Source organism: Myodes glareolus, chromosome 7 (genome assembly GCF_982192425.1).
Source record: "Myodes glareolus chromosome 7, mMyoGla1.1, whole genome shotgun sequence".
Taxonomy (NCBI): Eukaryota; Metazoa; Chordata; class Mammalia; order Rodentia; family Cricetidae; genus Myodes; species Myodes glareolus.
In genome coordinates this window covers 104,161,703-104,183,898 of record NC_142032.1, presented here as the reverse complement: position 1 = coordinate 104,183,898, position 22,196 = coordinate 104,161,703, and the positions used below count along the sequence as shown (strand labels likewise).

The 22,196-nt window shown below is 42.6% G+C and overlaps 1 protein-coding gene across 1 annotated transcript in view; it reads right to left on the bottom strand.

The window, feature by feature from the left end:
• Nucleotides 1–22,196, bottom strand: part of LOC148121578 (kinetochore protein NDC80 homolog) — a 73,627-nt gene that overhangs the window by 14,823 nt on the left and 36,608 nt on the right. The gene's annotated exons all lie outside the window — the stretch shown is intronic.

Genomic DNA, 22,196 nt, shown 5'->3' with positions numbered 1-22,196 from the left:
ACAAAAGTGAGAAGGAGCTAGAGTGCCACTTGCATCAGATAGGGATATTGTGGGGATTACTGGAGCATCTGGGAGGAGCAAGGTCCCATGCAGTGGTATCTGCAGGTGCCAATGTTGTTTACAGTGGCAGAGGTCAGACCTATGACAAACAGGTAGGCTCTGGCTGAAGATGGGAGGTATGGCACAGGCTCTATGAATACCCAGGTTCTGGAACATTTCCTGAGTCTCATGGGCTGCAAAATAAAGTCAAAGAACACTAGGAATCAGTCAGGTTCCATGCACAGAACAGATATCTCTGTGGATCTGTCCAGAAGCTGCACAGTCCACCTGTCACTGGGCCCCAGGATCAGAGTCACCTGGAAGGCATCAATGTCCTGCCTGCTGTTTTTTAAATTGGTGAGACAACTGAGTATTATGGCAGTCTCAGGGACCTGTAGAGGGCAGAAAATCATCCAACATCTCAAGAAAGAAACAAACTCATCCAACCAACCAAAGAAACAAAGCAAACTGTGTCTCCCTATGAAGCCCAGACCAGTCTTAGGCTTCTACCCTTCCTACCTCAGAGTAACTGAAGCTCCCAATCTGCTTTGAAAGGCAGTTGATTTATAGACTAGGAAGAAAGATCAGACTAAGGACTTGTGGTAGGAGCCATCCAAGGACACAGTGATGGTGGCATTATAAGTGACATAGTGTCAAGCTCTAATTTTGTTTCATCTGCCAAACAGTGAAGTCTGAGTCAGCTCTATTGTCTGGAGACATCACGCCATGGGACACTCTATCTCACATACCTTGCTTTTTAGATCTGGGCCTCAGGATTGGAATGAAGCAGCCACTCAAAAAACAGTGACTTCTGGATTTCCAAAGTCAAGAATACCCCGTGAAAGATGCCTGGGATCACAAGCATTTTAGATTTTGGATCTTTCTGGAGATTTGAACATTTAGGAATACAAAAAAGGAGCTGGGCATAGTAATGCATACCTGTGATCTCAGCACTTAGGAAACTGAAACAAGGAAATGCAAGACTGACTACACTCCACATTGCAGGCCAGCCTGTGTCTCAGAACCTAGGCATGTTAAACTGTACCATTATTCTCATGGCTTCTGAGGCTAGACTTGAGGGCTCAGAAGATAAACTGTACTCTGTGCAGCTATAAATTGGCCTGAGGAGGCTGTTCCCTGGGTCACCTGAAGCATGTGAAAGGAGGGAGAAGAAATCAGCTGACCAGTGAGACACTTGCCTCTAGAGCTGTAACAAATGGTAAAGCTAAGAATCACAGAGGGCAAGTCTCAGTCTTGAACTCTGAGTCAGCTATGCAAATTCTAATCTCTCTCAATTCATTTCTGAACATATCCAAGTGCTAAAGGTGGACTGAGATGAACATTGTGGAGGGCAGGTGCTGTCCCCTATCAGCTGGATCTCAGGGCATTTGCAAGACCATGGTGCCTCTTCTGATATGGGACATCAGTGAGATGAGGGACAGGCACATGCAGAAGTGTTTTCTGTGCACATTTTGCTAGGTAGATAACTATATCTCCTGGGCTGTGCATCTGCTCATGGAAGTGTGATGTCTCACAACTAGTAGTTGGAAAGGCCAAACTCTCTGAAGTTTCAAGGATACAGCTGACTCCAGTCCTCTTTCTAATCACTGGTATCTTCAGGCAATTCTTCATACTTTTTCATCTAGAACACTGCCCTCATCTCTGGATTCATGTATGCAAGCATACATGAAGAAAATAAGAGAATCTCCATTCTCTTCCCCTCTTTATCTATATCACCTCCCTCTTCTGATTTCTTTACACCCCCAAACTGCCCTATATGTTCTAAAGAGATTTTATAACAGTTTAGGCATATGTCTTGCTCCTAAATTCCAGTTTCCTCAACTTGTTTGTCTCTATAAGACTCTATTTAGAAATAAAGTTGATAATCTTATTTATTTGATTAGAGTTTCACCATATAAAATAACCCAGATTACTCAACAGAGTCATCAGTCCTAAGTTGCAAGGAACATGCTTTGGTGTTTGGTGGAGTAAGCCTGAAGACTGGATTGGAAAAAAAAGGGAAGGAACCCAACCCTGGGCACTCTTTGGAAAGTGAGCTTTCAGATTCTCACAGAAAAGGTTTCTAATGAAACAGAGGGGTAGATGTCTGGCTTTAGAAGGACAATGTGCCTAAAGGCTTCCCCTGTGGCTGCAGAGCGGCTCTTGAAATTGACACCTTAGTTTCAGGTCACTTTTGGGTGAAGCAGTTATCAGGGGTGTAACGTTTGTATCATATGAGGTCAGCAATCCCCTATCTAACCATTCTATTGTATCCTGGCGAGCCCTGGAGTTCTCTGTGATATCACCAGTGTTAAGGCAACACCAACTGCCTTTGGGACATTGGTTCAGTCCCTATGTGATTCACCCACAGCCATGTTGATGAGACTGAACAGGTTGCTTGGGAGACAGGATGGAGAGCATAGGGACACCAGAGAGAGGCATAAGGAAGATGACCTTCAGTCTCCGAGTCATGCACCAAGAAATAAATGGTTCTTGGGAAAGCACAGTGAGTAGTGGGCAGGGGATAGAGAAGTTCCTGAAAGAGGAAGGCTTCAGTTGATCCTTTCAGGAGTGGGTCTCAAGAGGTGGGAGTTTCTGGGAAGCAATGGTCCTCTTCTACTTTTCTGAGTTGCCAAAGAGCAGACCCAGAGTTGAGGATTTCTGATGGGTAGTTTGGCAGAGAGCCCGGGATGGTCAAGGCTTCAGCTGCTGTGCTGAGGGCCCTCTGCTTTTACTCTGCGTATGAAGGAAGAGCAGAGGAACTAAAGGGGCTTCAGTACCAGTCCTGCACTTTACCTACACTGGATTTCTTTTGGTTGTGTGTCACTAAAAGCAGGGAGAGTAAAGTCCCCTGGACAAAGCTAGAGGTTCTCACATCTTATATCAAAACCTTTTGCAAAGCAGGAGCCACCAATTATTGTTGCCTGTCAGTGACCCCTAAGGTTTCAGAATTCCTTTTCTCTCACTAGCCAATCAACTCTCCTCTAACTAGAGTGCAAAATGGGCCATCACTCTTCTTGCAAGAATTTGTTCTTGGTGCCTGAGGGCTCACCTGGGGATGTGCAGCCCTTAGGTATATTCAGCCTCACTTATAAATAGTTGATCATGCCTCTGCTAACATTGTGAGGGCTGTAAAGTGTTTTTCTGAAGTTTTTGACATATTTTTCCATCATTACTTATGTGATGTATCGTTGTTCTGACAGAACACCCACAAGCTCCAGCCAACTCTTACATTGTTTCTGTTCCATGTATATTTCCCAATGTGTAAATTAACCCATAGAACTGATCTTCCTTCCCAACATTGGTAGCTAATTTCTTAGCATCTTTTATTTCTCATCTTATTGATTAGTTGTCTTAAGGATGGGAAGAGTCATTCCTGGGAAGTGTCTGAACAGTAAGTCTTGACCTCTGCACTGGGTAAACTAGTGAATTAGAATGAAGTAGATTCTAGTGAATCAGGGAGACCTCTAAATTGAAAGGGAGAGGTTCTGAATGACTTCAGCTGTGACTCAGGAAAGGCTCCTGGAAAGAGCAGCTTGGTTTTTGGTGAACTGGGAAAGAGCTATTTTTCAGATAGGTGATGATCCTAAGAGTCTCTTGTATAGACATTCTATTGTATCCTGGAGAGCCCTTGACATCTTCTATGAATTAACCAGTGTCATGGCAATGCCATCTGCCCGTGGGGCATTCATTGTTTATATAGTTCACCAGGAGACATGTTGGAAAGACTAAGCACACTGATTGGCAGAGAGATATTTGGTTTTCTAAGAAGAAGGTGAGACTCAAATTGGACCTTCTAGAAATGGGGTTTGGTAACTGGGACCATCTGAAGCAATGGGCCTATGCTGCTTCTCTGAATTCCTAAAGGCAGACCAAAAATGGAAGATTTCTGATGGTTGGTTTGGCAAGAGAGTTAGGAATGGTCAAGGCTGCAGCTGCTGTACTGAACCCTCCTTAATATAATTCTGAGTGGGAAAGAATGCCACCAGGAGACAGTGTCACTAATGTGTTGTCAAGGTCAGATTTTCTGTACCTCATCCTCAGTGGATGTCTGTAGGTTCCATGGATATCTGATGTGTGTATCAGGGAAGGAGACTCCACATCCCTGCACTCATGTCTGAGACATTCAGTTGCTGTTAGTCTTAAACACAGGTTAGCTGGTCTGAGAGGTATAAAGTACCATGGACTCCAGAACCTTTCTACTTCTCATCAGATGTGAGCTGACATTTTCAAATCAGCATGACTGGGCTAGCTTATATCTGCCAGAGCCAGTGGGGCTATAACAAGGACTGATGTGTTGTGGGATACTTTACTCTTTTGACTTTCTTGTGGTCCTGTCACCAAGCTTCCAAATAAATCACACACAAAGGCTTACTCTTTGTTATGAATGCCTGGCCTTAGTTTAATTTGTTTCTTATCATATTGCTTGATTTAAATTATCCCAACTGCCTTTTGCCTCTGGGCTTTTATCTTTCTCTTCTGTAAATCTTACTTTCAAGCTGGGTGGTGGTGGTGGCGGCAGCGGGAGCACACGACTTTAATCCTAGCACTCTGGAGGCAGAGGCAAGCTGATCACTTGAGTTCAAGGCCAGCCTGGTCTACAAGTGCTTGTATAGGACAGGCTCCATAAAACCTATGGAGAAACCCTGTCTCAAAAAAATCAAGAAAACAAAATCTTACTTGCATGCTTGTTCTGTGGCTGCTGGGTGATTTTGTGACTGGCCCCTTGAGTCCACCCCTCTTGTTCCTGGGCTCCTTTTTCTTCTCTCAGATTTCTTCTTCTATTTATACTCTCTGCCTGATAGCCCTATCTATCTATCCCTGCTCCTGCCTCTCCATTGGCCCTTCATCTCTTTATTAGAAGCATCAGGTATTTTAGACAGGCACAGCAACATAGCTTCACAGAATTAAACAAATGCATCCTAACCAAAAGTCACACACCTGAAAACAATATTCCCCGGCATTGATGCACATATCTAGCCACAGTGATTGTGAAAGGAAACATGGCTTATGGGTCTCAACTTGAGCGTAGTGGTTCTGCTCTTTGGGGTCTTTAGTGGGTTGCACGCATTCCCTCTTCCTCAGGCGTCTTCTTGGGACTCAAGATGATCTCTCATGCCCTGTACCATCTAACTGGACAAATTCACTGATGTTTATCTACCTACAGGGAGTACTGGAAAGACATCAACCTCAACCTTCTTTACTGAGCAGGTGCAGCAGATGAACAAGGTCGATAAACTGGTGTTTCAAATGATGACCAATGATAGGAATGAACTTCATGGAATCCTGGCCAGTTATACCAATAATGATTTGAACAGTGAGTAGTCATTATATCCAGTTCTCTGGTGACTGTCTTGACCCTCCTGTGTCAACCCCAGCATTCCTCATGTCACTTGAGGCTGCACATCCCAGGTGCATCCTGCACAAACTAATTTTCCTGTGTGCATCTGAGATGCAGAACTGAAGCCTGGGTAGGAGTGAGATGGGGACGCAAGCTGTTCTGCTTCCTCTAAATGAAATGAGCCTATGGCCTGAGCCACATTCTATGGATAGGGGCAGTAGTGTGTGAGTTCACAACATACATTTCAAAGTTTATTTCAAAGTGGGCTTGAGAGGTGTTGGCTTGTGAGAGAGGCTGAGTGATGAGTTTACACTGAGTCTCTGTATTTGACCAGGTGATTTCTTGCTGGTTTCTCTAGGAGCAGGGCCTAGTTCTACTTTGTTCATTGCAGTATTTGACTGGAGAGCCAGAGGCTCATCCTGATATTGTTCCTTGTACTCTGAGACAGTGCCACCTAGCTGGAGTTTTTTGACATTCTAATTGTTTATGACTTTATGTGTACGAAGAACTAATAGGCATTGCAAATATGGCAGTGGCAGGTTTTGCCCTTTTCACTTCACTCTTCCTTGATAAATCATTAAATTGCATTCCTAAAATCAGCCCCGAAGTTTCATTCCCTTATTTGGCCACTGACTCATACCTGAAGGCAAACACCAAGGTCCTACAATCACAATTCATTATTTGGCTATACATGTCCAAACATGTCTCACCAACTCATCCTAGCACAGGCTTGCCCTGTCTCCTTAAAAGCCCATTACTGGAAAAAAAATCTGTTGCTCTCAGCCCTTGCCTGATTCAGAGCTGGGCCCCCAATTCCATGAACACTTCTCCAGGGCAATAAATCTCCTTTGTGCTGTGGTGTCTGAGTTTGTTCTGTACTCTCTCTGAGGGGCTCCTTTATAGTGTGTGTGTTCGTGTGTGTATGTGTGTCTGTGTGTGTGTGCACGCGTGCATGTGCATGTATCTGTCCTTCTAGAGCCCATGAGTCAGAGATTGATAGCAGGACTGAGGATTTGTCTGCTTCAGAGTTTTCAGGTAACATAAGTGCTGAGGCCAGGGGAGTCCCATTTTGAACATCAGTACCCTCATTCTTTGTGTTCATCTTGGTGACTTATTGGAATTCACTGGGGAGTTTATAAAGTCATTGTGGTGTGTTGTCTCCTCCATGAAAATCCTGATTATGAGTTCTGGGCATCATTGTGATAACAGGAACATAAAATAAACAACCCCTTTTCTGAAGACAAGAGCAATGTCATACTAGGATTCAGGAAGGCCCAGACCTGTGGCACAGACTCCTGGAGAGTCTTAAAGAGAGCTTGTTCATTCCTTCAGGCCTACTGAGGAAGCTCATGTAACCCTGTCTATCTCCCTCTTGACAGTCTGACTCTCTGGCCCTGGGGCAGGGTAGCAAGTCTAACAAACATCAACAGGACATAGTACATAGGATTCAGGCTGTGACATCCAGTGGGCTAGGACACAGTCTTAATTCATGTGTTCAAGGGACTCTTTGTTCCTGCAGTCATGCTCTATTAGAGCTTGAGGTGCTAATAACGGATCAAAAGAAGATGTCAGGTCTGAAAAAATTCTCCAAGGAAATTAGTGACGCCTGGTACAAGTGCAAGGAGCTGACTGAGGACCAACTCCTACTGGTGAGTGTCTGATTGTATAGTACCCCACCACTTCAGAAGGACAGCTTCTGCCTTTCTTTGTCTTTGAAGCAAAGTGGGGGCTGTGGTTCTATTTTGTTACCTTATACTTGTGCCTCCCAGACTATTCTAAGTGCAAGTAATTTGAGAACCCCTCCCAACAGTGTCCTGTCAACTTCCAGAGCTTCTAGATTAGAAACATGGATTGCACCTTGAATGATCTCTGGAACTTTGAGAGGGGCTAACAAAGTCTGTTTCTATGGGACACATATGTGCAATGTATTCCTTTTGGGTACACTGTTGGTGCAGAAGAATTGTCTGTATTCTGTCAATCATGTATTTTAATAAAACGCTGATCGGCCAGGCAGGCAGCATAGGCAGGAAAACCAGACAGGAAGTAGAGGTGGAGCAAAGAGACTGGGAGTATTCTGGAAAGCAGGAAGCTCCCTCAGCACTCCTGCGCAGACCACCAAAGAGGCAGCATGTAACTTGTCCAGCTGAGAAAGGTACGGAGTCATGTGGCTAATGTAGATAAGGATAATGGGGTAACATAAGTTATAAGAGCTAATAAGTAGCCTGGCCTAATGGGCCAATCAGCTCTATAACTTATAGAGATCTCTGTGTGATTGATTTTCTCTTTGGGGCATGCCAGTTGTGGGGTACCAGGTGGGACAGAAACCCCAACAAGCCGGCCCTCATGTTACATATGGCGCCCACGTGGGTAACTACATCCACATAAAGCCTGAGACAGCTTGGGAAGTAATTCTAGAACAAAATAACAGCATTATGTATGGTTTCTTGGTAGCAGCAATTTTTCAGGTCTGCTCTGCTTGCTAGAGGCAAGCAAGCGTTCTCATCTAAGAGAGGCTTCCTGACTCAGCTTTAGCTGCAAAATCCTGCAGCTCTTTTAAGAGGTCCTGCCATGAAACACTTAAATGGTGTTGACAAAAACCTGAATGCATGCTTTTCAGTTGTCAGTCATAGCAGGAAAAAAGCTGTGCTGTTTTAAAATACCGGCTTTTTTAGTCGTCCTGCCAGGGCAAATTCTGACTCTTTCAGGCAGACAGTCCGACTGAGTGTGGTCTGTGAGCAGAATGCTGCAGCTTGATTGTTGGCAGGGACCTGGAAACGCCATAGAGTTGTGGCAGTGAACACAGCTCTGGCTGGTAGCTCAGTCATGAGGCTGGAAAACTAATGAATGTGCTGGATCTAACTGTCAAAGCTATGGCTTTAGTCCTACCCATTAAAGACTCATGTGGTCACAAAAAGAGAGATATACAGTAAAGAGAGATTCAAAGAGGAAGAAAACCTCTAAATGGTTTACAGTATGTTAAAAATATATACAGGCTAAAGGTTAAAGTCATTAAAAAGAAAAAAGAATAAAAGGGAGTAGTTAGGTGTGGTGGTACACACCTTTAATCCCAATGCCTGGGAGGCAGAGGTAGGTTGACCTTTGTGACTTCAAGGGGCAGAGGTAGATTGACCTCTGTGACCTCAAGGTATGGTAGTACACGCCTTTAATCCCAATGCCTGGAAGGCAGAGACAGATCTCTGTGAGCTCAAGGTGTGGTAGCACATGCCTTTAATCCCAGCACTGGGGAGGTAGAGACAGGCATATCTATGTGAGTTCAAGGACAGCCTGATCTACAGAGTTATTCCAGAACAAAGATATATACAGAGAACCTGTCTCAAAAAGCCAAAAGTTAAAAGTAAAGATAAAAGAAATAGAGGTTAAAATAAAGATGTAATATATACAGAGAATCTTGATACTGTATGCTATTATGCTCTCTTTAGATTGTTTGAATGCTGAGGAAGGAGCAATAGTTGCTAAAAGACTTTTGTTTATAAATGCTGCTGAACTAACCCAAGATAGGTATTTTGAAAATACCTTGGCTTCAAAACTGAAGTCAAAAGGTATGTTACTTTGGAGAAGAGATTTTGCTTTTGTTTCTACAGAAAATGAGAGGATCTGGATTTATTCAGAGTTAAGAAAAATCATCTTTGATCAAGGGAGACCTCTTGAGAAATTTCTGGTGGGAACAGGTGGCCTGGATGTCTAAATTCTACATCCAGAACAGATTCAAGACTGCTGCCTGAGATGATCAAGACTCACGGGATACTCCAGTCAGGACTTGATTATAACTCTAAATTTTCTTTAGGTCCCCATACAATTATCAGCACCCCCAACCAGCAGGAAGTAGCCTGAAATACTACACCCACATTCCACATTCCCAACAAATGGACTATGGGTATTTTCCTTTGTTTAAAAAAAAGAGGGAAATGGTGTGGGAGAAATGTCTGTATTCTGTCAATCATGTATTTTAATAAAACGCTGATTGGCCAGGCAGGCAGCATAGGCAGGAAAGCCAGACAGGAAGTAGAGGTAGAGCAAAGAGACTAGGAGTATTCTGGAAAGCAGGAAGCTCCCTCAGCACTCCTGCGCAGACCACCGAAGAGGCAGCATGTAACTTGCCCAGCTGAGAAAGGTACGGAGTCATGTGGCTAATGTAGATAAGGATAATGGGGTAACATAAGTTATAAGAGCTAATAAGTAGCCTGGCCTAATGGGCCAATCAGCTCTATAACTTATAGAGATCTCTGTGTGATTGATTTTCTCTTTGGGGCAGGCTGGTTGTGGGGTGCCAGGTGGGACAGAAACCAAATAAGCTGGCCCTCATGTTACACACTGTCCTCCCTCAGACCATGTTTGCTCTATACCTGATGACATTCTCCCAATACCATGAACCAAGTGCAGATGTGGGGGGGGCAGAATTCAGTTCTCAGGGGTACATCACCTGGGTGATACTAGTATGGCTAATGTGGACTCCAGTCTCAGTCTGTTTGAGAACATGGGACCTTGCTGGGACGGCTGTATTATACATAGGTAGGAGTAGTAGGTAGAGATTGACTGGAGCTCATCATTTTTTGTGATGGTTAAGTACCCTCCACAGTCAGCTTCTGAGTGAATGGAAACAGTTGGAGGAAAAAGTGGGCATGTTAAAAGAGGACAGCAGATGATGGAGGAGGATCATGGGTCTATGTGCTACTCTCACTGGTTAATTAATAAAGAAAACTGCTTGGCCTGATAGGTCAGAATATAGGTAGGCGGGGAAGCCAGAACAGAATGCTGAGTGGAAGAAGGCAGTGAGGCAGACACCATGGCTCTCCTCTCCGAGATGGAGGTGGATTAGAATCCTCCCGGTAAGTCATGACCTTGTGGTGAGACACAGATTATTAGAAATGGGTTGAATCAATATGAGTTAGCCAATAAGATGCTACAGATAATGGGCCAGGCAGTGTTTAAATGAATACAGTTTCCATGTAATTATTTCTGGTAAAGCTAGCTGGGAGCTGGGCCACCACCTGCCACTCCCACCACTACAGATTGGCGCCCACAAAGGCAGGAATGCAGCCTGCTGCTCCCTTCTACAAAAAGAAAGCTGCAGGAAGAGCAGATTTTCCCACAAGAGTCCTGTGAGAAGGCAAAGATGCTCTGTGAGGAGGCCCATGAGAAAATCTATGACCTCTGGTCAAAACAGCAGCAGGTAAGCTGAGGAAGCAGGAGCAAGGTGCCCACCTATCTAACCATACACACACATATATACACAGTCATGAAACCATCCACTCACTTACCCAGCTGACCACCTACATTCCATCCAATAGTTAACTTCTGTGATCCTTCACAAGTCTTTCTGTGAAGTTAACCTCTTGGAAGACACAACATGATTGGCAAGCAAACCATTCCACTCTGGTAGAAGCTGAAGTCCATTGAGGGAGATGGGTAAATCCAAATAGCACACCTACATGTCAGTACAGTGGGAAAGGTGTTTTGGTGGGAGCCACATAGGGAGTTTCTCAGAGCTTTGAGTGAGTGAGTGAGGTCAAGGGCATGTAGATCATTTACTTAGTAGAACAGAAAATTTCTGTTCTGGCTAAGCTGTCTAGTCAGAGCTCTTTGGATCTCCTGTCAGTTCACAGACAGAGCTTCTTACCTTTTTCTGTTTCATCTTATTGCTAAATGGTTCATTTGGTGAGAAAAAGAAAGGACTTGGTGTTTTTTTCTTAATTTTTCCACAGTTTTACTATTTTGGAATTAATATGTTTTGTAATAAAAAGAATTCAGAGCTATTTTGGAAATAAAATGTAGACCTCCTTTCTTTTACTGAACACAGGTAACCTCCCAGGACATGTATGGTTTGTCTCATTAGCTTCACAGCACAGAACCTCACAGTATATCCCTTTGATGACATTTTGATACTCTATCATGTACATGGTTATGTCAGTACAGATTAATATACTCATAATTATATAGAGTGCTACATTTCAGAAAAGCACTGTGGGTGACCTCTCTAGCCTCCTACTGACTGATCTGGGGCCATTTTCATATTATATGCACTGTATTACAGTCAAAAGTTGTTGTGTAATGACCATGGGTCAATTCCATTCTCTGGTGCTATCGAGGTTTTCTGTGAAGGATCATGGGTAAGTTTTCTTTGGAGATTCTAATAGGTCAACTTAGAGATATCTGGAGCCTTTATATAAAGCCCTCTTCCTTTGGGACTTGGTCTTTTGTGGTCAAGGCCACTTGCGCAGAAGGTTTCACTTATCTGTATGATCAGTGTGTCTTGAGATGAAGAAATTTCCTGGAAGGGGAAAGAAATTCAGGATAGGGAAGAATAGTCTGACTGAGTTTAAGAGCAATAAGAGACAGCATTGATGACCCACAACTTCCCCCTGGAGCAGAAAAGATGCAGCAACACTCTAGTCTTCTCCTTTGCTCTTTTGGGTTCAAGAAAGGAGTGTGTGTGTGTGTGTATGTGTGTGTGTGTGTGTATGCGTCTGCATGTGTGTGTGTGTGTGTGTGTATGCATCTGCATGTGTGTGTGTGTGTATGCGTCTGCATGTGTGTGTGGGGGGGGTGTTTTGTTTTTATTCATTTGGCAAGGCTCCCAGCCACAGCCAGGAAAAGAAAGTTCAGAGTATCGAGCTAGTTAATCACCAGGAATTTTGTTCAGGCAACAACTAGAGGTTAGACATAGAGTTTTACAGGTTGCTCACATTCACCTGGTATCAAGGCCATGAATGTCTTTCCTGAACTGTGCCTCAAATAATGATATTTCTCAAAAATAATGTTTTTGTCCTGTTGGATAAATATGCTGGTTTTTTTCTAGTTCAGCACAAGGTATTTTCCAGTTCAAGTTCTAGCAGTTTTTAAAAGTTGAAAAAAGAATCCATTCCAAGAGCTCTCTGACCTTTTTCCCTTGGGAAAACAGAGAGTGAACTCAGCTGAAAGGTAATGCTGGATTGTCTAGCTGGTGGGGGCTAGACACGAAAGGGCCCCTCCAGGACTTTTTCCTAGTTGCCTTCCTCCTCTAGGTTTGAGCAGCTCCAGCATGAACTGGAACAGACCACAGCCCAAAAGGAGAGCCTCCTACTGATGGAGCTGCTGCTGCAGGAGCACTACATGCCAGACACGTGAGCCACCATTGAGCCCCATTCCCACCAACCAGGGTATTCATGGTGTGGGTTTTCTTCCTTGACCTTTATTTATTAGGGGTAAATAGGCCCTGAATTTTTTTCTGGCCAGTGGCTCAGAAGGACTGTTTCTATGTCAAATTTCCATTTCTTCTTTGACAGCACCTCTTAAGAGAACTGAGAAGGCTAGAGGAAGCCAGATATACCTTGAAAGCATGACATTCTACACTAGGATCAAGGCCTCCTCAGAAAAAGCCATGCCCTTGGGGACTGGAGAGATGGCTTAGTGGTTAAGAGCATTGCCTGCTCTTCCAAAGGTCCTGAATTTAATTCCCAGCAATCATATGGTGGCTTACAACTATCTGTAATGAGATCTGATGCCCTCTCTGGCCTGTAGGCACACATGTAGGCAAATATTGCATGCATAATAAATGAGTAAATATTAAAATAAACAAAGCCATGTCCTTGCAGCTATGAACTCACCAGTGAGACAAATAACAACTTACCATCAGAGGACACAGCCCTAATCTGATCCACATCTGTGGGCTCACTATTTCTGGAGAATGGATTGCATCAGAAATAAGCTTGAGATGCACAGGACATACCACAAATTACTCAGAAGCCTAACATCCATCACCAAATGGACCCAGTGTGGGGAAAAACAACATGGAGAAAGATATGTGGGTAGGGAAGAGTTATTCTCCCAGCTTACTATTAATGACTTTGGCAAGCTGACTCCATGTGTAATGTGAAATCTGACAAGGAATATTCTGTCTGTCACTATGCTATCCACCCACAACCAAAAGTCTAAAATTCTCTCTCTAGAGTAGTGCTGAAGATGACCCCATATCATGCACAAGTGTTGCTGAAGATAATTCACTACAGAGACTAATCCAGTTTCTCATGGCTCACATTATTCATTTGGTTTTCCTTAAAGAAAATCCAAGTGAAAACTAGGAATTTGACTTAATTTTGTTTGGTTGGTTATTTTTGTTTTGTTTTGTTTTAGTTTGATTTGGTATATATCTTGGGATATCTGTGCTTTGGTTTTACTGTTTTCTTCATTTTAGTCTAAGGGTTTGTTATTTCTGTTATTCTTTTCATTGTTTTAATAGTTTGCTAAGACTACACACTGTTTATAATGGCTACTATTTTAAAGCCCCCATCGAATAAAATGAATATTTTATGAATACAAAGCAATTTCCAACTTTTCACTCTTAAAAATCTTCTTTAGTCCAGTGAGGTGTCACACTTCTGTAAACCCAGAACTCATAGTCATAGATCTATATCAGCAAGTTCCAGGCACCTTGAGCTGCACAATGATTTCCCAGCCATGGGCTACACAGGCAGAGGACACCTTGGATATGGACATGGATAGCATGGCCTAATCTGTGTATACCCATGAGACAATAGAAAAACAAAACACATTGCATCCTTGAGGTCATATATTTAGCTACCAGTAAAATGTGGTACACTGTTCACACATGTTTATAAATCATCATGCAGACCAAGTTAAAAGGGAACACAAGTGACTGTAACTCAAAACTTTTATGTGTTCTGCCCCGTCACATGGCTTCTTGTAAAATAATTACTCTGAGGATTAACATTAATTATAATTGTTTGGCCAAAGACACAGGCTTGCCTTTTGTCTCCTGAGTCCTGGGAAGACCAGCTAGCCCTGTTGCCCTGCTGAGCAGTTCTTCCCAGAGAGGTGAGTGGGTGCTAGCCTGGGCAGCCTGCCTGCCTGTCTGGGAAGGGAGCACAGCCCTCCCCGCCTCAGCTTCTGCGGCAGGGTCTTCGGTGTTCCAAGGGACCCCTCCCCTCCCCCCACTGCTGCGGGCCCTTTGTCTCCTGAGTCCTGGGAAGACCAGCTAGCCCTGTTGCCCTGCTGAGCAGTTCTTCCCAGAGAGGGCTGAGGAGCTCTATCCAGAGAGTGCTGTAAAGTCCTACCCAGAGAGTGCTGAGGAGTTCTATCCAGAAAGTGCTGAGGAGTTTCATCCAGAGTGGAAGAGATGGGCAGGCGCCAATGCAAGAATTCCTCCAACAACCTGAAAGGCAACATGACACCGCCAGAATCCAGGGAGCTCGAAACTAGAAGAATTGAACACCCTACGCCAGAAGAAATAGAAGAAATTGACTCTAAGCGCTTCTTTATGAAAATAATAGAGGAAATTAAACAGGAGGTGAAAATCTGCCGTAAAGAAATGGAAGATAAGTATAACAAAAAAATTGAGGAAATGAGTAAAGAAATGGAAGAGAAATATACCAAAAAGTTTGAAGAAATGAGTAAATCCGTAAATGAAATTCTGGGAAACCAAGAAAAAACAATCAAACAGGTAATAGAAACAGTTCAAGATTTGAAAACTGAATGGAGTCAATGAAGAAATCACAAACCGAGGGCCGGCTGGCTATGGAAAATCTGGGTAAACGAACAGAGACTTCAGAAACAAGCTTAACCAATAGAATACAAGAGATAGAAGAAAGAATCTCAGACTCTGAGGACACCATAGAGAAATTAAACACTCTGTCCAAAGAAAACAGCAAATCCAACAAATTCTCATCACAAAACATTCAGGAACTGTGGGACACAATAAAAAAACCAAATCTAAGAATAATAGGAGTAGAAGAAGGAGAAGAATTGCATTTCAAGGGTCCAGAAAATATACTCAACAAAATTATAGAAGAAAACTTTCCCATCCTAAAGAACGATATTCCTATGAAGGTTCAAGAAGCATACAGAACACCGAATAGACTGGATCAGAAAAAAACATCCCCTCGTCATATAGTAATCAAAACACAAAGCATTCAGACTAAAGAAAGGATATTGAAAGCTGCAAAGGAAAAAGGTCAAGTAACTTATAAAGGTAAACCTATCAGACTTACACCAGACTTCTCTATGGAAACCATGAAAGCCAGAAGGTCCTGGACAGAGGTTCTGCAGAAACTAAGGGACAATGGATGCAAACCCAGACTACTTTACCCAGCCAAGCTATTGTTCACTATCAACGGAGAAAACAAAATATTCCAGGATAAAAACAAATTTAAACAATACGTAGCTACTAATCCAGCCTTACAGAGAATACTAGAAGGAAAATCACAACCCAAGGAATCCAACATTCCCAACACTGCCTACATTAACTCAGACATTTAGCGACCCTCCACAAGCACAACTCAAAGAAGGAAAACACATACACGCTACTACCCAAAAAAATGACCGGAGTCATCGATCACTGGTCATTAATATCACTTAATATCAATGGTCTCAACTCACCTATAAAGAGGCACAGACTTAGAGATTGGATACGAAAACAGGATCCAACATTCTGCTGTCTACAAGAAACACACCTCAACCACAAAGACAGACACCTACTCAGAGTAAAGGGTTGGGAAAAGGTTTTCCAAGCAAATGGACCTAAGAAACAAGCGGGTGTGGCCATTCTAATATCTAACAAAATCGACTTCAAACTAAAATCAATCAGAAGAGATGGAGATGGACATTTCATACTCATAACAGGAACAATTCATCAGGAAGAAGTCTCAATCTTGAATATCTATGCCCCTAATATAAAGGCACCCACATATGTAAAAGAAACTCTTCTAGAACTCAAGGCAGTCATCAAACCACACACACTAATAGTAGGAGACTTCAACACTCCTCTCTCACCAATGGACAGGTCAATCAGACAGAAACCTAACAGAGAAATAAGAGATTTACTGGAGGTACTGAATCAAATGGACTTAACAGACATCTATAGAACACTCCACCCAAATAGGAAAGAGTATACCTTCTTCTCTGCAGCTCATGGAACCTTCTCGAAAATTGACCACATACTTGGTAACAAAGCAAACTTCCACAGATACAAAAAAATATTAGTGACCACCTGTGTCTTGTCAGATCACCATGGATTAAAATTAGAATTCAACAACAATGGTACCCCCATGAAGACAACAAACTCATGGAAGTTGAACAGTCAACTACTAAATCACCCCTGGGTCAAGGAAGAAATAAAGAAAGAAATTAAAGCCTTCCTTGAATATAATGAAAACAAAGACACAACGTATTCAAACCTATGGGACACAATGAAAGCAGTGCTAAGAGGAAAGTTCATAGCACTAAGTGCCCACCTAAAGAAAACAGAGAAAGCACACATTGGAGACTTAACAACACACTTGAAAGCTCTAGAAAAAAAAGAAGCTGATTTACCCAGGAGGAGTAGAAGACTGGAAATAATCAAACTGAGGGCTGAAATCAACAAAATAGAAACACAGAAAACAATTCAAAGAATCAATGAAGCAAAAAGCTGGTTCTTGGAGAAAATTAACAAGATTGACAAACCCCTATCCAAACTAATCAAACGGCAGAGAGAGAACTTGCAAATTAATAGGATCAGAAATGAAAAGGGGGACATAACCACAGACACAGAGGAAATACAGAGAATCATTAGACCTTACTACGAAAGTTTATATGCCACAAAGTTGGAAAATGTAAAAGAAATGGACATTTTTTTAGATAAGTACCATATACCAAAGTTTAACCAAGACCAGGTGAACAATCTAAATAGACCTGTTAGTCGTGAAGAACTAGAAGCTGTTATCAAAAATCTCCCTACCAAAAAAAGCCCAGGACCAGATGGTTTCAATGGAGAATTCTACCAGAACTTCCAGGAAGAGCTAATACCTATACTCCTTAATGTATTCCACAATATAGAAAAAGAAAAGTCACTGCCAAACTCCTTTTATGAAGCTACAGTCACCCTAATACCAAAACCACACAAAGACACAACCAAGAAAGAGAATTACAGGCCAATCTCACTCATGAACATCGATGCGAAAATTCTCAATAAAATACTGGCAAACCGAATCCAAGAACACATTAGAAAAATCATCCATTATGATCAAGTAGGCTTCATCCCAGAGATGCAGGGATGGTTCAACATACGCAAATCTATCAATGTAATCCATCATATAAATAAACGGAAAGAAAAAAATCATATGATCATTTCATTGGATGCTGAAAAAGCGTTTGACAAAATTCAACACCCTTTTATGATAAAGGTGTTGGAGAGACTGGGGATACAAGGATCATACCTAAATATAATAAAAGCAATATACAGCAAGCCGACAGCTAACATCAAATTGAATGGAGAGAAACTCAAAGCCTTTCCACTAAAATCAGGAACACGACAAGGCTGTCCACTCTCTCCATACCTCTTCAATATAGTGCTTGAAGTTCTAGCAATAGCAATAAGACAACATAAGGGGATCAAGGGGATTCGAATTGGAAAGGATGAAGTGAAACTTTCGTTATTTGCACACGATATGATAGTGTACATAAGCGACCCCAAAAACTCTACCAAAGAACTCCTACAGCTGATAAACACCTTTAGTAACGTGGCAGGATACAAGATCAACTCCAAAAAATCAGTGGCACTCCTATACACAAAGGATAAAGAAACGGAGAGGGAAATCAGAGAAACATCACCTTTCACGATAGCCACAAACACCATAAAATATCTTGGGGTTACTCTAACCAAGGAAGTGAAAGACCTATTTGACAAGAACTTTAAGCCTTTGAAAAGAGAAATTGAAGAGGATACCAGAAAATGGAAAGACCTCCCCTGCTCTTGGATTGGGAGAATCAACATAGTAAAAATAGCAATTCTACCAAAAGCAATCTACAGATTCAATGCAATCCCCATCAAAATCCCATCAAACTTCTTCACAGACCTTGAGAGAACAATAATTAAGTTTATATGGAAAAACAAAAAACCCAGGATAGCCAAAACAATCTTATACAATAAAGGAACTTCTGGAGGCATTACTATCCCTGACTTCAAACTCTATTACAGAGCTACAGTATTGAAAACAGCTTGGTATTGGCATAAGAACAGAGAAGTCGACCTATGGAATCGAATAGAAGACCCAGATACTAACCCTCAAACCTACGAACACCTAATTTTTGACAAGGGAGCTAAAGGTATACAATGGAAGAAGGAAAGCGTCTTTAACAAATGGTGCTGGCATAACTGGATGTCAACCTGTAGAAGAATGAAAATAGATCCATATCTATCACCATGCACAAAAATCAAGTCCAAATGGATTAAAGACATCAACATCAATCTGTCCACTTTGAACCTGATAGAAGAGAAAGTGGGAAGTAGTCTACAAGATATAGGCACAGGAGGCCACTTCCTAAGTAGGACCCCAGCAGCACAGACAATAAGAGAAACAATGAATAAATGGGACCTGCTGAAACTGAGAAGCTTCTGTAAAGCAAAGGACACTGTCAGTAAGACAAAAAGTCTGCCTTCTGACTGGGAGAAGATCTTCACCAACCCCTCATCAGACAAAGGTCTGATCTCCAGAATATACAAAGAACTCAAGAAACTAGACACTAAAACTCCAATTAACCCAATTAAAAAATGGGGTACTGATCTGAACAGAGAATTCACAACAGATGAACTTCGAATGGCCAGAAGACACTTAAGGTCATGCTCAACCTCCTTAGCGATCAGGGAAATGCAAATCAAAACCACTTTGAGATACCATCTTACACCTGTCAGAATAGTTAAAGTTAAAAACATCAATGATAACCTATGCTGGAGGGGATGTGGAATGAGGGGAACACTCATCCATTGTTGGTGGGAATGCAAACTTGTGCAGCCACTTTGGAAATCAGTGTGGAGGTTTCTCAGGAAACTGGGAGTCAACCTCCCTCAGGACCCAGCAATTCCTCTCTTGGGAATATACCCTAGAGATGCCCAAACATACTACAAAAGCGTTTGTTCAACTATGTTCATAGCTGCACTATTTGTAATAGCCAGAACATGGAAACAACCTAGGTGCCCCTCAATAGAAGAATGGTTAAAAAAGGTGTGGAACATATACACATTAGAGTTTTACTCAGCGGTAAAAAATAATGACATCTTGAATTTTGCATGCAAATGGATGGACATAGAAAATGCTTTACTGAGTGAGGTAAGCCAGACCCAAAAAGAGGAACACGGTATGTATTCACTCATAAGTGGATTCTAACCATAATTAAAGGTCTTTGAGCCTATTATTCGTGATCCTAGAGAAGCTAAATAAGAAGACGAACCTGATGAAGATTATTTACCTATCCGCCAGGAGGTAGGAAATAGTCAAGAGTCCCAGGTAACCTTGGGTGCATGGGGGGGGTGGGAGGGTTGATGGAAGGGGAGAGGGTTAGAGAGAAGGGAGTAGGGGAGGAATGGAGAAAGCTCGGTTGACCGGGATGGGGGGAAGGGAGGAAGGATGAATGTGGGATCAGGGAAGAATATATTTCAACTAAGGGAGTCATATTAGAGTTTACAGGAAACTTGATTATATATGGGATCCCAGGTCCAAGGAGAGATCCCCAGATTGTTCTCTGGACAGAGGAGGGGGTGCCTGAACCGGCCTTGGCCCGTGACCATACTGATGAATATTTTGCTTATCACCATAGATCCCTCATCTGGCGTTGGATGACGATACAGATGGAGGCCCGCGTTGGAGCACCGAACTGAGCCCCCCAAGATCCAAACGAGGAGCAAAAGGAGGAAGAAAATGACGAAGGACTGCGAGGGATACTATCACCCACTGATACAAGGGGTCGGATCTAATGAGAGTTTACCAAGGCCAGATGGACCGTGACTGAACGAGCATGTGATCCAACCAGATTCTCTGAATGTGGCCGGATTTTCTGAATGTGGCTGGCCTGCAGTCTTTCCGAGAAGCCATTGACAATGACACTGGGACTGGTTTCCTCTGCATATACTGGATTTTTGGGATCCAGTCTGTTTGAATGCTCACCTTCCTGGACCTGGAGTGAGGGGGGAGGAACTTGGACTTCCCACAGGGCAGGAGACCCTGACTTCCCTAGGGGACAAAGAGGGAGGAGGAGAGGGAGGGGGGGAGTGGGAGGGCGTTGGGAGGAGGGGCGTAAATGGAAACTTTTTATAATTTAATAAAATTACAAAAAAAAGACACAGGCTTATTACTAGCTAGTTCTTACATTTAAATTAGCCCATTTCTATTAATCAGTGTATTGCCACATGGCTGTGATTTATCACTAATGCTTTGACATCTTACTCCTCCGGTGACTACATGGCATCTCCTGGACTCCACCTTCCTTCTCTCTGTATCTCTGTTTGGACTTCCTGCCTATCTATATTCTGCCTGACTCTTGGCAAAATCAACTTCTTTATTAACCAATGAGAGTAAAACATATTCACAGCATACAGAGGGGCTTTCGACATCACACAACTACATTGTTCCAGGCCTCTCAGGAAATGAAAACATTCAACAAAGATGGTCTAAAGAAATCAGGAAATGCAAATGAATCTGCCTCTAGTCTCTGGAAAGGTGAGTGATATGAAAAATGATAACCACATAGCAGAAATAATGTCCTCCAAGACATGTTGGGTCATTTTGCAGTGCTTTTATCTCTACTTGTGGGTGTTTTGCCACCACATACAAGCAATTCCCACAGAAGCCAATTAAGGGAAGTGGATTCCACCTGGAACTTACATTAGAGAAGTTTGTTTGCTGTCACATGGACATTCTGAGACAGCCAAAAATGCTCTCAATGCATGAGCCGTCTCTCCAGTCCCTACACTTGAACTTTGTCTTCCCATTCATATGTGCTCTATTAGTTTGATTGGATCACCTCCAACAAAAGACAGAAGTTTCTTGAGACCTCTAGGGAAGGTACATGAAGTAGGTATGCTAATTGTCCTAGGCTGCCACACATCTATATAGGGCTCACACAATTTCAGGACCCTGCCCCAGAATCACTGACTGCCAGATTGAAATAGTTTTTCACCTCTCACCTAGGATGACAATTCAGGTTATGACTGTCTGATGAAATGCAGAATTGAGAAGACCCTTCTGGGAGTAGACGTGGGGTAAAGAACCACTTTTGATGATCTAGCTAAGCAATGTTAGTAAGCACCTTAAGTCTAGCTGGAATGAAAGGAGCCTGTATCAGGAGCCACATACTTCCTGTGGAAATTGTTTCTATGCAAGACTTAAAAAGGAGAAGATTGATGCTGCTCTGTGGTGATATTTTGTTTGGGTTCTAAGAAATAAAGCTTGCCTGAAGGTCAGAGGGTGGAGCTAGCCATGAGTTAATGATAGAGGTCAGGTATGTATTGGTGGCACACACCTTTGATCCTAGCCCTTGGATTCTCATGTCTTTGAGTCCAGTACTTGGGAGGCACATGTCTTTAAACCCAGCACTGTGGTGGTAGAAACAGTAATATAAAGCAGGTAGAGACAGGATCTTAGCCCATTCAGTCTGAGGATTTATAGAGACATAAGATCAGCCCCTTCACTCTGGGGATTGAGTAGAGGTAAGAAGTCTCTCTGGTGGCTGGATATTTTACTTCTCTGATCTTTCAACATTTACCCTGATATCTGACTCCCAGTTTTTATTAAGACCAATTAGGACTCTTGCTACACTGCTCATTTACCACAGCAGATCTCAGCTTATATTGAGAAAATGTTTCTTCCAGATGACTGCTTTACTTTTGTGAAACCCCTCTGAAATGGATCTGACTTCTGAGATAGAGAGTGAGCCAGAGCTATCATATGAAGGAAGTAATCCTGTGATTCTCCAGACTGGATCTGTCACAGCAAGGGTAAAAAGAACCTACTGTCCTCTGATCTTCATGTAGCTGGGAGTGGCAGATCTT